General features: G+C 39.6%; 1 protein-coding gene across 2 annotated transcripts in view; it reads right to left on the reverse strand.

The window, feature by feature from the left end:
• bmpr1bb (bone morphogenetic protein receptor, type IBb) overlaps positions 1-13,434 on the reverse strand; it is a 55,739-nt gene that overhangs the window by 36,199 nt on the left and 6,106 nt on the right. For both annotated transcript variants that reach the window (XM_005735194.1, XM_005735195.1), the window contains one exon: positions 11,669-11,828. The gene's annotated coding sequence lies outside the window, so the exon portion shown is untranslated. The remainder of the gene's footprint in view (positions 1-11,668; positions 11,829-13,434) is intronic.

Raw genomic sequence — 13,434 nt, forward strand, 5'->3', positions numbered from 1 at the left:
TTCACAAAATCTCAAGATAACTCTGTGTGTGTGTGTGTGTGTGTGTGTGTGTGTGTGTGTGTGTGTGTGTGTGTGTGTGTGTGTGTGTGTGTGAGATTGCCAGCACCATGTGTGTCCATGCAGGGAGAGGAAAAAAGGAAACAGAGGAAAGCTGGCTCACACTTTGACCCCACAGTGGACGAGGCTCACTTTGCAGGGTTCTATGAATAACTAAAACAGATGATTGACAGAGTGACTGACACTCACGGAAATCAACTAGGACGTTGGGTTCTATGTTGCCTGTAAAATATCCATAAAATCAACCAATAACAACTGGTCAGGCAGCACTTAATACAGTACACAAAAAATGTCAGATCCTGAGCAAACATCACCCTCTGAGGCTGTAAAATGAAGCCATTGCACAAGTGCCAAAAACTGCAGTTTTGAAAATGTCCACTTTAGGATGGCTCCAAAAACAAAAGTCAATACCCATAGCTTCCTCCTATAAAAATGTCTAACCTTTAAAGTAAGAATAAAACGCTAAAGTGACTGTCAGTCTACACACTCAATTACCCCATTCCCATCTGTGACTACTGCACAGAGGGATGAGTTCATCCCTTACACACTGTGCATATTTTAGGCCGTCACACACACAGCAAGTGTCTTTCCAAAATGTTGAACTACACACATCTACTGACATTAACCCTTTAAAACCTACCATAGAACCAAGTCCGCCAGAGCTTACTTTATATTTTTACATGCTGTAGAGCCATTTTTGGGAGCATTTCAAGTTGCTATACATCAATACAACCGTTATAGCCCAAATTTTAATAATAGGTATGCATTAAATCGTTTTTGGGTTTTTTTACATATATTTCTACTTGGAGAAATTTAAGAGGTTTATCCCTCAAAACTTTAAATACAAAAAAGTTGCAAAACATAGTTTACAACAACAGGAAATTTATTTTGAGTGTCTTCATAGTTTTATTTTTGAGATACACCAATTTTTATATTCTGCAGAAGAAATGAAAAACAATCCTATAATGCAAATTTGCAAAGAAAACAGCATGTGCATCAAACTATTTAAAGCAGTGCAATTTGAGTTCTAAGCATCCCAGAAACTATTTTAAAAACACCAGTATAGGCTTATAAGGTCTACAAGTAAAAAACTTGTGGTTTTGGGCAGGTAATGGCGAACATGCGATGGTCCCCGCTGACATCTATTTCAACGTAGGAAGTGTTATGAACAGCTGATCGGATTGGCAAAGCGTGTTGCTGGAATATTATGTATTTCTTCCTGCAAGCGCTTTTTATGCAATTTTTGCAAAGCTATATGTGAAAGGAAACTGTGACCCAAGCTCATGGCATAAGATGTAAGTACAACTCCTCCGGTTTCATATGCAAAAAAAATTATTGCGCTAACTTACATGGTTCCGGTTCTACGGAGATTTAAAAATTAGTTATGCAAAAAAAAGACCGGCTTTAAAGGGTTAATAAACGAATGAATGATTAATCCTTAATTAATGTTTCAGAGAGCAGGAAGAGTGTGTTGTATTTGGAGAAAAACACATGTTATCACACATCATAATGCTATAATGATCTGACACTTTTTGTGTACTGTATCAAGACTTGAAATCAAAGCAGTCATGATGATGAAGAAGCTTCTTGGATGAGAGGTGAAACGTCTTCAAGCAACTTAAAGAAGTCCAGACGCTTTTCTTTCCAAGTTCCTTAGATTTAAATATATTATTTACTTATATATCTACTGCAAGTTAGAACTGGGATGTATAAATCATGTATAAACATTACGACTATTAAACACCATGCTCACTGCTATATTGTAATAAATTAATTTATAATTGTCAAATTTTAATTTAATATTTAATTAACACTTAGAACCCAAAAATACAAATAAAACATATCTCAATTTTGCACTAAAAAGATGACAATTATAGTATTTTTTATTGCTTTCAATTGTCAAAATGTGTCAAATTTGACCCTAAAACTATGTAAGCTGTTTTTTAAACTCTAAAAAGATTTAAATTTACAGACTATTAGCAGCGTGATCATCTTATCTAAGTCGCTGACCTACCCAACATGTACTAGTATCCCGTGGGGTTGTGTTTTGGAGCATTTTTAATGAAAATAACCAACAATATTATGGTTTAATGTATTTTACATGAACTGCATTTATGGCTAATAGTTTGTTTTTATATTTATAGCAATATTTAGAAGCTATCCGTGTCTGTATGACGCACCACACTAAGCAAGCTATCAACTGTTAGCGGATAATTTAACACTTGAACCTGCAGCCGTCGTTCAAATGTGTTCAACTTACCAGAGCAACTATGAAAATGAAGCAGAGAGAAATGGTACCACGGCTAATGATGCTAAATCATGTGATCAACATAGCTCTTTACCAAAAGAGAGCAGACCAATCAATGAAAAGAAATAAGAGATACAACAGCCAGACTTACAAAATATTTTATATTAATCACGCTGATAACCCGGTTACTGGTGGCAGCTGACAAAAAAAACCTTGAGTAAAAACTTATACTTGCTTGGTCATTTTAAAGACTAACAAATACATCATCACTCCAGCAGTTTTAAAATGAAATCTATTGTAAAAAAGTTGTTGATTATCCACAAAATGCAAATGTTACCCACTTACAACAATCACATTTTTTAAAGGGAACTACTGCCTTTAATGCAAATCATGTAAGTAAAAATCAAAGCAGACCCACACATGCTGCCTATGCCCAAATAAAACATAACCACTCTCCACCCTTCAAACAAATGATAGACCAAACAGTATTTCTTAATTATAACACGGATATTTTAAACATATCAAACCACAATGGCACTGAGCCAAATTACTGTATTTACTTAGCTAATTCCGAAAGCTTTTAAACTTTGAAAGCAACACTGCCAAACTATCAACAAGAGGGGAGCACACATCTGCCTCATCTGTCAACACATCCCAGCAGAGCCAATAACAAACCCTGAGCTCCGAGTGAGGTAGCAGAGAGGTCAGTGGACTGAGCAGAAGGAGAGGAGAGAATGAGTGTCTATTCACTGCATGCTCACCAGGCCTACACTCAGTCTGCCCAACCCCCTGGGAACTAAAGCCACAACGGGCAACCTGAAACCCATGATGTCATCCTCAGAAAGCACGAGCTACCAGGACCAGAGAGAAAGTGTACCAAACCCAAAGTCAACATCACACAATTGCTCGGTTTAATTGTATTTAAAGAGGAGCAGCTGTAGGAAATTAAGAGGTTCACCAGTAAAGTATTGTACCTGTGTGACAACATGCAAAATCTCTCGAAATCTGGCTGACTTATAAATTCTACACTGGCTCTAGTGGCAACCTTTGTTGCAACAACATAAAATGCACTACCTTCAAATAGCCACTTGAAGCTGGCTCCAAAAATGAGCCAAGCCCCTTTTTTGCTTATTGGCGTGGTCAGGTGTTGACTTACAAGTGGGTCCTGAAACTGTGGACATGCTAGAACCACTAGATGTCTGCTAGGTTTCACCTTTGCTAATGAGTCCCTGAACTGGACTTCTAGAGCATACTATGCTGGCATTGTTGTCTTTCTGAATACAGTTTTCTGAAAAATAAAATGGTTTTCTCTGTAGCTAACTGTACCCACAGACTGTCCAAGAAATCTGTGTACCAGTTTGTTTATCTTTATTTATTTATTGTTGGTGGGGGCATTCAGTAATACTATTATTATTGAATTCATTAGTTGTTGCCATAATTATCAGGTTTTGGGTCTTAGTAACACAATTATACACTGTATATAAAAGATGGCATTAGAGACTCAGTTTGAGCTTTTTGCCATCTTGGTATTCTGAAACCAGACAAGATTTCATTTTGTTTAGTGATTTTTTTTTTAGCTTTTGAAGCATTTTTTCTATTTGCTGGTGCATTTGAATTGTCAGCACCACAGAGAATGCAGGTTTAAGTCATGTCACATTTTAAATTTGAACCTCTGTCCATCCTTTATATACAGTCTATCACAGTACCTATACAGTGTATGGATGCTATTCTAGTTAAACAGTGGTAGCTGATAACTTAACCTCTCTTCTAATTGGGTTCACGTTTGACAATGGCAAAGGTCAAATGCCAGATAAGTTTTGGGTATATATTTACGATTGCTATCCTTAAGAGAGATGAAGTCTTTGAGCTTTGACTGAAAACAGGCATAAAAAAATTCTCTTTCATGCCTCATTTGTTGCTTCTGCAAGCCATAACTGAAACACCACTTTCAAAAGATGAGGTGAAGAGATTTGGGTCATTAATAGTCATTAGTCATTTTATGCTAAATATATATGATTAAAATCTTTTTAATCAGTCGATAAATCTTTGATCAAGAAATCTGCTGGTTTCTTTTTGATTTTTGTTCAGAAACTGCGGTCCTTTCTTTCTGCTTGTTCTGCTTGATGATGGTTCACATCTTATGAGGTTGCATTCACAAAACCTCGTCTTGATTGCTAACATAGAAACATGTACACCTACAGTAAATGGAAACATGCACTGCACTTCCTGTGCAGTCAAATAGAGGGTTTCCTTTGCAATATGAACATCTTTCTTATCACCCACATATCTTGCCCTTAACGTGGTCTTGGTTTCCATTTTCTAGCTGATATATCTCTGATTGCTCCTTTTTTTAGCTTCATGACCTTTTCACTGTCATACCCACCTATTCTCACCCCTTACAAAAAGACAACGCCAACTCATATTAAAAGGAAACTTTCAACCTTTATGCTTATTTTTCAGATTTAATACATTTTAAAGCAGAGAACCTAAAGAAATAACTTGAATGAAACTCAGATAACTATCATGCTGTGTATCTTATTACTGCTGCAATAAATTACTGGTTGCATGAATTAACTTATTTAAATCGTGTTTGTTTAAAAAGGGGGGATTAAAGTTTCTGTGAGTCTACAGATGACTCAACATGAAGAAATGTATTGTTAAGCGAGTGGCCTGGTATTCTTTTATAATTATATCCAGCCTGGGTTTGAGCCAATACAAAGAAAATAACTTTAAAAAACAATTTCCATATTACACAAATGCATGCTTTGTAAAGCAAATCAGACAGTCACACTGATTTGTATCAGTCCAAATTCATTTCAGAATTCCCCTCCATTTAATCCCTCTTCCAGAAAGTAGCCTCTGAGCTGCACTTGTCTGAATATGAAAAGGTTAGTGGAAAATACAGATAAAAACACGTACTTTTTTTTCTCTTTTTTTTTTACACTGAGATGTAGTGATAAATGTCTTCAAATGGGGAAAGGCATGGCAATGTCAGTGGAGACCCAAACAGGTAGTATTTTAGTGTGTGTGTGCGTGTGCGTGTGTGTGTGTGTGTGTGTGTAGAGTGGGAGAGGACAAACGGTCAAACATGTCATCACATGCTACAAATGATGGATGGCAGTTTCCGCCTTCTCCAGAAGTTTATGTAAAGGACTCCTACTGCTGTTCAGCTTAATGGTATCCAAGGGTGACAACCACAAGGGTTTTCATCTGAAGTGTCCATCTAACACAGAAAATGGAACCTCAGGCCACTGCAGACTATATCACTCTTAACTGATGGGCTTTACTCCATCAATATCATTAGCTTGCTGCAGTGTTTTCAAACATCAACTAATTTAATCTTTTCAGCGCTGCAACCCATAACTAGCTCTCATGTACTTAATCCTATGGAGACAACAACGTATTCATCATGGAGATTGGGGTGGCCTGTTTTAAGGACTAACTACATCCTGTTTGAGAGTGAAGTGGGTAAAAAGTCACTGAAATGTCACGATGATCCTCTGCAGTATGTTATCATTGTTTATTGGATGCTAATCAGCAGTTATGGCTTTCTTATGATCTCTGCAGTTTGCATTTGAAGGCTCTGTGTAAAGGAATGTAAACAATCATGGTGACCAACTTCAGTCTCATTATGGCTTCTGTTTGTTTATGACACTAATCTGTGGTTGTTGGCCTTCAGGATGAAGTCATAATTGCTGCTGTATTTGTGTGTGTGTGTGTCACTGCAGAAAAGCAGTGTCCTTGTGTTTGATTGGCAATTTACTGTAATACTGTAAGCTATTTTACGTCAGCCAATTCATAGTCCACTGTGCAGATAAGTTTTGTACAATTGTGTCACACACTGCACAGTTTTCAGTTTTCAGCATGGCATACTTTCTCCTTCACATGAGGCATCAATCCTGCACCTTCATTGGACTGGCTTGTGATCAAAGTCTGTCGGATTCACTGGTGATGATTCTTCTTTATGGTTCAATGTCAAAGCAAGGAGACGGCACACTGAGTTATACATGCCAGACATAGAAACAGCTGTCCTGTCACTCCGTATCTAATGAAGACAGACAGTGGGTAAAGAAACGATTGGACGCAGTGATCCATCCTTTGAATTCACAGGGGACTGAGATGGCCATGAACTCTATTTGTACTGGGTCCCCAATATAAACTTGCGCATCTGCGTAAGACAATTACAGCCTGATTAGGTTTCTGCAGCAACATATAAAGTGAAACAAGAGATCTATAGCAAGAACTTAATCTTCAAAGTCTGATTTTAAGTATTATGTATGAATTTACCATCACATGAATGAATTAAATCATGGTGTGACTGGAAAAATAGCTTCGATTTACATTGTGTAAAATATCACCACTAGATGTGCGGTCATCTGAGATCTGTTTTCTTACCCCTCCCATTTCAAGGGAATAATCGTAGCTATGGTGGTTTCTGTTAGTGTAGGATATCAATCTTCTGTTTACCTCAGCTATCAGTATGTGTCAGTGTTTATTTACTCTGGAGGAGACTGTCAAACTTAGTTAAAAGAGTCCAAAACAAGTCGAAGAGTTAATAAGGCTCTGACAAATTCTTGTCCGCTTGCTGAGGATATCCTGAACTTTTTTTATGGTAAGCGCTGCTGTTTTTCCTGCCCTTAGCCTCTGTTAGCTGCTGTTAGTCAGCAAAATTGGTATGGCCCAGATCTGGCCCACACAATGTGCTTACACATGGCCGTCATTCTTTGCAGTATGTGGGCCACGTGTAAGTTGTGTGCAGCCACGGGCCAGTTGCAGACACACATGACAAAACTCTGTTTAGACAGTGAATGGACTGATTCTTATATAGTGTTTTTCAACTCTACCAGATTACTCAAAGTGCTCTATACAACATGCCACAGTCACCCAATCACACACTTTCTCTTAACTGAGTGCTTTCTAACTACATTCATACTCACACTCTTGACATGCAGACTGGATAAGCCAGGGATCAAACCACTAACCTTCCAATCAATAGGTGACCTGCTCTACCGCCTGAGCTACGGCCACCCACTGGCAAAGATGAGTAAACCCTCACTAGGTTTTGGATATAGTGTAAACTCACAAACCCGTCAAACCTGCATTTGAAACGTTGGCTACCATAGCAGTATAGTATTGCAACATGGCATTTGGGTCTTCTAACTAAAATAGGAAAATAGGAACATAAATAGTGCATCATTGCCAGACCTGGCCCACATCTGGTTGACATACACTCTGCCATAACACCGGTCAGTCAGAAGTGCCAGCTTGATGCCGGATCCCGCCACACCTGTTTTCTATGGGCCTGGGCCACATAAACCAAACCACAATCGAGCCAGTTGTGACATGCCATCACATAGACAGTGCCATCTATGCCAGGCCTGGCCCATATCAGGATGACATACGTCTTATCATGCCAGAAGTCAGCCAGCAGTGCTGGCTTGATACCAGATCCGGGCCAGACCTGCTTGCTATGTTGGCATTAGTGAAACTTCATTTATAGTGAACCTAACATTGTTGGGCTCAGACAATTTGCAAATAAACTTGTATAAGATGGGAGAATATGATGAAATTGTTTATCAGAGGGAACATGAGATATTTTTTTGGACACTCAAGCCTAACATTATAATGTTATCTTAAATCCCTCTGCTGTTGATCTTAAGCTAGCTCACTGTCAGCTATCAGAAAGGAGGTTGCATGTCAAATCTGCTGACAAGAAGTAACTGTTACAATATTGGGACCAAATGAGCATGTTTATGCATGTTTTTGTGTGTCGGTGCCATGATTTCAGTTCAGGACATGAGGGTTAACTTGAGTAGGAAAAGGATGATATTTTCTCCAGATGTGCATCACGTTTTCTTTTTCCTTCGCGTTTTCGCTTCTTTGGTGAAGGGGAACCCTTGTCAGATGATAAAAGACAGGTATGATGCTTCATATCTTGAGTTTGAATTACAGTTTGCCACTAAATCACATAACCAGAGTAGTTAGAATGTATTGATGACTACTCCCATTAGACAGCTATCTCTACAGATGCACATGCAAGCAATCCTTTCAATCATCAACCTGGTAATTAAAACTGTACCTATTATAGAAGGGACAAACAGAAGCTACAAAACATTTAGTATGCTACAAAAAAGCAGCAGCAAACGCAACATATGTTCAGCACTAAGTTGCAATGATGATCCTCCTTCCTTTTTTCAAATTTATTCATGTAGTGGACTTCACTTGTACTAACCCCTTGTACTAAACTTGACAAACATGCACGCAAACAACAGAATGTACCATTCCAAACATGTTGGAACAGACAAAGTTTGTTCTGAGTGAAAACCCTAAGGGCTTTGTCCTTGCCAGAGCATCTCTCAACCCCCGTCTTCTATCCCAACATCCTTCATCCTTCTGATGAAACCCTGGGGAAGGTTCAATTTTAGGGACTAAACTCCAGCTTTGCCCCTAAAGACGGTCTCTTTCCCTTTGCTCTGTTTTGCTTGGTTTAAGCCAATTTACTGCTTGCAGTTATACTATTACCACTGTCAAGCCACCATATTCCCACAAGAGCGAGAGAATATTCCCACAGTACAGTCCTGATGTGCAGCTTACACCAACACTGAAACCTAGTAAAACAACACTGAGGAGGACCTCTACGAGCTTTGCCAACAGGCCTTATTGACAAGTTAAGACCATTAACTTTATTCGCTTGTTGACACTGGTTTGCCGCGATGCCCCATCATCAGTCAGTCTTGAGTGCTTTGGATGAATCCCAGTCAGACCTGAATCATGAAGCTGGAGGCAGATCTGGGAAACAGCGACCACAGTTCAGTCCACACACAGACAGTGGCCAAAAAAACTCTGCCTCCTCTCTGTCCAAAGCTGTCAATGTGACTGTGGCACTCCTGTCCGTGATTGATGACCATGGCTCTGCATATTTCTGAAGCTGACACGTGCTGCCTCTGTTGGCCGGGAGTCCTCTCTGTTCTATTTTGTTTACATTATTCGTCTTATTTCTCTGACCAGCCCAGCTGTCGAGTGCATATGGAAGGGGTTTTTTTTTTCCATGCCCTCAGTTGTCCAGGTATGTGTAACGAAATCTTGAGTTCTGTTTTGAAAACCCTGGGAGTTCCAGTCGTTTTCACATTTGAGGTTTTTCTTTAAGCTCCCCCACCCCCGCCTTCCCTCTCACCCACTTGTACTCCCATAGAATTGTCCACCCAAAGCTTCTAACTGCTTAATTTGTAGCACTTCCAAAAAGTAAAACAAACATAGGTTTTTAAAAAAAAAACAGTGGGCACCACCCAGCATCTTGACCACTTTATGTAATGAAGTAAAAAGGCCTGTGTGTGTGCCTACATTATTAGTGTTTTTAGAATCGGGCATTTTCAGCTTACCTTTTACGTTGGCATCAGAGAGAAAAAAGTTACTGACTTTCCAATTTCTTCATGTTTTATTCTCAAAACATGAGCTTTCGGTTTGATCCTATGAAAAAATGACCAATCATGTAGGTGGTTGTTTAAAACACATAACTGTTGCACTTGTTTCATGATACAGTCTTGCAGGTTAGTCACTCAAACTTAACTAGTTATTTCATCTTTTGCATAACCCTAAACTGAAGCAGCTGATGCTGAAATCAGACAAAGATCAGGTATAAATGTTAGGTTCTTTAAACAGAAAAAAGTTAATCGAGTTAACAGAATCAGACCCACATACGAGTGTGTGGATCCAACATGCTTTCAGACCGCACAAAATGTCCCAGATTGCACATTTTCAATGCTTTACAAACAGATGCAAAGTATCTCGCCTATGAGTGAATTTGACAGCAAGAAAGAAACTAACCATGAATTCCTTATACGTCTACATGCATACAGTAACAAGGTCAGTAAAAAGGTTGAAGCAGTAGAGTACAGAAACCAAGTAACCGTCTCCTGATCCTTAAAATGTGATCTGTGCATTGTGGCACAGCAACATTGGTGCATGCAGCTCCACATGTGTCACCACACAGAATAAATTAACAGCTGTAACTTCTCTTAAACACCTGCAATAACAATCCAGCGTGTAGCAGGTTAGCTAGCTTCTCTGCTCTCCCTCTCTTTCTTTGCATTGTCATTTGATCCAGCCTCTGCCCTACGTAAAATTCTCAGAGCTACAGAAGAGGTTTGGAAAGCAAAGCAGAGAGGCCGGTCTCTTCTGAGTCTGGATACAACCGTAAGTAAAGATGAAAGAATAATGAAAGATTGATGTGGCCAAAATGTGTTTCCCTTGGACGTTAATTTAGAAAGCAGGACATACTCTCCACTGAGTCTGTATCAAGTCTTTTTTTAGACCACAGTTGGAACTGAAATACACACAGAGTTGCCAGTGAGGCTGGGTGGCTAAAATAAATATGCTGATATTACTAAGCAGTCACATTTAAAACAACGAGTCTTCCAAAGGCGTCGCTTTAGTTGTTTCCCATATCGTCACTTGAGGGCAGACCCAACGCAACTTGAACTAATTTATTTAGAGGAGCCTGGAGCTTTTCTTTCACTGATGTCATCAGTCATCTTTGCCGCAAATACAGAAAACAAGTAACTTAATCGCAATTGCAAACACCACTACCTGGGTGAGTCAAATTAGGCTGAATGCCAGCGAGTAGCTGTAAAAGGTTTAACGGTTAAAATTTCAAGATTTCCAGAGTAACGTGATACACGATAAACTTCCACACAGAACAAATAATCTCTTCTGGAAAACAGATCACAACAAAAAAAAGAAAAAAAGTTGGGAAAGCCTTGAAAACCATATCAGCTCAACACAAATGCAAACAGTTTTAACAAAGGACAACAGGTGTCATTGAAGTGTAACTGTCCACCAGAGACATATTCAGCAAACGAGGCTTGGCAGCGTGTACCTGCTCTCATGCAACATACAGTAACTTGACTCACCTTTTGTTTGCTGCAGTAGTTTATTTAATCTGAGGTTATAGTGCTTTTCATGAAGTGTTGACACGAGTTTTTCACCTGTTACCTCTTTTGGCTCATTCCCTAATCTCACGACTAATCCCAAACCCTGTCAGGGATTCCACCGTGTGTCGTGTCTGACAATGTATGTGTGTGCTTGTTTCCAAATAAAGCAGAGCGAGCAGCTGGGATCCAAACATCACAACAGAAGCTGACGACATGGTGAAGTGAACAATTAATCTCCAAACGCTGTGAACGCGACTGACAAATGCGGAACACTTTATCTTGGCAGGATCTTCTCGTGTGGTTCAAGGTAATGCTATTTTTAATCATCGGCACACAGAGCGCTTCATTCTTCACCATATGTTCCAGGATGAGACTGGGTCTTTAATTAACAGATTAGCATTGATATGAGATGTCATTCTGAATACAGACTCACCTGATCTGATCTATGCAAACTCAGCTTCTTCTGCTGAAGTATCCTCCTCCTCCTCTTCTATCCCCTGGCTTTAAAATGCAAATCTCTGATGTCAGCACATTTCCTCGCAGACTGCCTCACAGGTATGACTCTGAATACCCTCTGCCCTCTCCCAAACCTGCTGGAAAACAAAAGACACACACAAAACCCATTTTGCAATCTGTCATCAAGGGCTGGGAAGCAGGAAAAATATGCACGAGACAGAAATTGATTTCATGTGTTTCTCCATCTCCTCTCGCAGTCTGACTGGCACTCACTGTCGCTTCCTATTAATCAGACGCGGTGCAGAAAAAGGTCGACAGCAGAGCAGACATGCTGAGGACCGTAGAACAAAGCTTTTCAGATTAGTATGTTGAAAGATCAAACTGTCAAATGAGATCAGGGTGACATGTTTTGAACGAGGTGAAAGGCAGAGCCCGCTCTTTATACACATATAAGGAAATATGAACTTCTCAGGAAAAGAAGGCAAGCGCCACGAAACATATTTCAGAGACCTTGAGACAATATTGTATGAGCAAAATTACAGTGAGCCACAGCTGGGTGCTGAAGTGAAACAGCGACGTTCCCTCACGATGGAAACAGGTGACTCGTACTGTGTTTCTGGGTGGTCTCGGCTGACCTGTATTTTCTTAATAAACCAGTAAGTTAGGGTGTAATTATAGGCTGTCGAGCTGCCAGCGTGTCAGACTTGTATGTGTGGGTGAAAGTGCTGACAGTGTCATATCAGCTGTGTGAACTTACATGTGAACCATATACACACAAAAATGGAGAAAATATTTGCATAACTGTAATTTTTTTTGTTTTAGTATCATCTTTTTTTCCACCCACGCAGACTCACACAGCTGTCTTTTATTTGCCAGGATCCAGCAGCAAATGGTGATACATTGTGAACTTTAACACACAGATTCTTGACATTCTTTATGGGTGTGAGTTACTCTCCAACTCAAACTGGCGTTTGGCTTCAGGACGCTTTTCTTTCCGGACAGCAGGTCACTGTCGCAGAAGGAGTTCAAGCAATCCTTTCCCACATATACAGGCTATTATTGACCTCTCTACATGCAGGAAGTCCATTTTTCACAGTCTTGCACAGGTTCAGCTCCCTGACTGAACACCACTTGAAACAAGGACTCCAGGTTTGGAGCTGCATCAGCACATTTTGCTGTGTATGACGGGTCTTGCAGTGGCACGCTCAATGTTGCTTAATGTAAAAGGAATGCTAATTAAACGATGCAACAAGCCAACTCAGGGCTGAAACCAAGATGCAAAGACATAAAAATTTATTTATGAGCTACTATATGTTTATATTGCTGAAATGCACTATGCAAGTAGGCTGAAATATTTTTTAAGCAGGAAAATATGTAGAAGTATCAATCACAAGATGACCTTCCATAACGCCACTGAGCTCTCAGACCGCATCCATCCTGAAAGAGTATTACATGTTTTTATACACTCACCGGACACTTTATTAGGTACACCTCCCTTTTGTCTTGAGAACTGCTAAAATTCTTTGCATCATAGATTCAAGATGTTGCTGGAAACATTCATCAGAGATTTTGGTCCATATTGACATGACAGAATCACACAGTTGCTGCAGATTTGTTAGTTGCACGTGCAAGACGTGAATCTCATGTTCCATCTAAAAGTACAGAAGTACAGAAGTCTGGTGAGGAACTTTGTCGCATGGAGTCACACAAACCACCTGCAACTCAACACCTCAAAGACTAAGG

This window comes from Pundamilia nyererei, unplaced genomic scaffold, assembly GCF_000239375.1.
Source record: "Pundamilia nyererei isolate P.nyererei 1_Seehausen unplaced genomic scaffold, PunNye1.0 scaffold00063, whole genome shotgun sequence".
Lineage (NCBI taxonomy): Eukaryota > Metazoa > Chordata > Actinopteri > Cichliformes > Cichlidae > Pundamilia > Pundamilia nyererei.